Source organism: Lipotes vexillifer, unplaced genomic scaffold (assembly GCF_000442215.2).
Source record: "Lipotes vexillifer unplaced genomic scaffold, Lipotes_vexillifer_v1.1 scaffold880, whole genome shotgun sequence".
NCBI classification, from domain to species: domain Eukaryota; kingdom Metazoa; phylum Chordata; class Mammalia; order Artiodactyla; family Lipotidae; genus Lipotes; species Lipotes vexillifer.
In genome coordinates, this window is record NW_006776345.1 from 596,001 (window position 1) to 599,279 (window position 3,279).

Genomic DNA, 3,279 nt, shown 5'->3' on the forward strand with positions numbered 1-3,279 from the left:
CCCTTGATCATTATGTAGTATCCTTCCTTGGCTCTTGTAACAGTCTTTATTTTAAAGTCGATTTTACCTGATATGAGTATAGCTACTCCAGGTTTCTTTTGATTTCCATTTGCATGGAATATCTTTTTCCATCCCCTCACTTTCAGTCTGTATGTGTCCCTAGGTCTGAAGTGGGTCTCTTGTAGACAGCATATATATGGGTCTTGTTTTTGTATCCATTCAGCAAGCCTGTGTCTTTTGGTTGGAGCATTTAATCCATTCACGTTTAAGGTAATTATTGATATTTATGTTCCTATTACCATTTTCTTCATTGTTTTGGGTTTGTTTTTGTAGGTCCTTCTCTTCTCTTGTGTTTCTTGTCCAGAGAAGTTCCTTTAGCATTTGTTGTAGAGCTGGTTTGGTGGTGCTGAATTGTGTTACCTTTTGCTTGTCTGTAAAGCTTTTGATTTCTCCATCGAATCTGAATGAAATCCTTGCCGGGTAGAGTAATCTTCATTGTAGGTCCTTCGCTTTCATCACTTTAAATATGTCATGCCACTCCCTTCTGGCTTGTAGAGTTTCTGCTGAGAAATCAGCTGTTAACCTTATGGGAGTTCCCTTGTATGTTATTTGTCATTTTTCCCTTGCTGCTTTCAATAATTTTTCTTTGTCTTTAATTTTTGCCAATTGATTACTATGTGTCTCAGCGTGTTTCTCCTTGGGTTTATACTGTATGGGACTCTCTGCACTTCCTGGACTTGGGTGGCTATTTCCTTTCCCATGTTAGGGAAGTTTTCGACTATAATCTCTTCAAATATTTTCTCAGGTACTTTCTCTCTCTCTTCTCCTTCTGGGACCCCTCTGATGAGAATGTTGTTGCATTTAATGTTGTCCCAGAGGTCTCTTAGGTTGTCTTCATTTCTTTTCATTCTTTTTTCTTTATTCTGTTCTGCAGCAGTGAATTCCGCCATTCTGTCTTCCAGGTCACTTATCCATTCTTCTATCTCAGTTTTTCTGCTATTGATTCCTTCTGGTTTATTTTTTATTTTAGTTATTGTATTGTTCATCTCTGTTTGTTTGTTCTTTAATTCTTCTAGGTCTTTGTTAAACACTTTTTGCATCTTCTCAATCTTTGTCTCCATTCTTTTTCTGAGGTCCTGGATCATCTTCACTATCATTATTCTGAATTCTTTTTCTGGAAGGTTGCCTGTCTCCACTTCATGTAGTTTTTTTTCTGGGGTTTTATGTTGTTTCTTCATCTGCTACATAGCCCTCTACATTTTCATCTTGTCTATCTTTCTCTGAATGTCATTGCTGTTCCACAGGGTGCAGGATTGTTGTTCTTCTTGCTTCTGCTCATCACTGATGATTTTTGTATGTTAGTTTTGTATCCTGCAACTTTATTGAATTTGTTGATTAATTCTAACAGTTTTTTGTTTGGGTCTTTAGGATTTTCTCTATATAAAATCATGTCATCTGCAAATAGAAACAATTTTTCTTCTTCCATTCCAATTCTTATGCTTTTTATTTCTTTTTCTTGTCTGATTGCTCTAGCTAGGACTTCCAGTGTTACGTTGCATAGCAGTGGTGAGAGTGAGCATTCTTGAATTGTTACTGATCTTAGCAGGAAAGCTTTCAACCTTTTGCCAGTGAGTATGATGTTAGCTGTGAGCTTCTCATATATGGTCTTTATTATGTTGCGATCCATTCCTTTTATGTGTAATTTGTTAAATGTTTTTATCATGAACAGATGTTGAATTTTGTCACATAGTTTTGCTGAACCTATTGAGGTGATCATATGAGTCTTTACTTTCATTTTATTAATGTGATATATCACATTGATTGATTTGTGTATGTTGAACCATCCTTGCATCTTTGCGTCCTTGCATCCCAGAGATAAATCCCACTTGATAATAATGAATGATCCTTTTAATGTGCTGCTGAATTTTGTTGACAACTTTTTCATCTATATTCATCAGGGATATTGGTCTGCAGTTTTCTTTTCTAGTAGTGTCCTTCTCTGTCTTTGGGATCAGGATAATGCTGGCCTTGTAAAGTGAGTTCTGGATTGTTCCTTCCTCTTTGACTTTTCTGGAATAGTTTGAGAAGTATTGGTATTAATTGTTTAAATATTTGGTAAAATTCACCAGTGAAGCCATCTGATCATGGACTTTACTTCATTGAGAGAGTTTTGAATACTGATTCAATCTACTTACTAGTAATTGGCTTATTCTGACTTTCTATTTCTTCCTTTTTCAGTCTTGGTAGATTGTATGTTGTAAAGAATTTTTCCATTTCTTCTAAATTGTACAGTTTGTTGGCATATATTTGTTCATAGTAGCCTTTTATGAGCCCTTGGATTTCTGTGGTATCAGTTCTAATGTCTTCTTTTTCATTTATAATTTCGTTGATTTGGGTCCTCTCTCTTTTTTCCTTGGTTAGTATAGCTAAGGCTTTGTAAATTTTTTCATCCCTTTGAAGAAAAACTCTTAGTTTAAGTTAAGCTTTTCTACTGTTTTTCTGTTCTCTATTTCATTATTTCTGCCTCTTCTTTATTATTTCCTTCCTTCTGCTAACTTTGGGCTCCATTGTTCTTCTTTTTCTAATTCCTTAAGGCATAGAGTTAGGTTGTTTATTTGGGGAGATTATGATATCTTTTTTTAATGTTTTAAAATTATTTGTTTATTTATTTATTTTATTTTTGGCTGTGTTGGGTCTTTGTTGCTGTGTGCGGCCTTTCTCTAGTTGCAGTGAGCAGGGACTACTCTTCATTGTGGTGCATGGGCTTCTCATTGTGGTGGCTTCTCTTGTTGTGGAGCATGGGCTCTAGGCACACGGGCTTCAGTAGTTGTGGCACTTAGCCTCAGTAGTTGTGGCTCGTGGGCTCCAGAGTGCAGGCTCAGTAGTTGTGGTACACAGGCTTAGTTGCTCCACGGATGTGGGATCTTCCAGGACCAGGGCCCATACCTGTGTCTCTTGCATTGGCAGGCGGATTCTTAACCACTACGCCAACACAGAAGCCCTATTTGGGGGAGATTATGATATCCTGATATTTGTATTCCTTAAGGCCATTCAAATTCCTCTGCTCAGATTCTCTACTCACCAAATAGCCCTCTTTCCAGTCCTATTTTTTTCTTTTTTATGAAAAATAATAATTGAAATAAAAATGTACAAAAGGTAAGTGACTAGTTCTGTGAATTCTTTTAAAGGTGAATACCTTTAAAAGTGGAAGTAGCGGGCTTCCCTGGTGGCGCAGTGGTTGAGAGTCCGCCTGCCGATGCAGGGGACACTGGTTCGTGC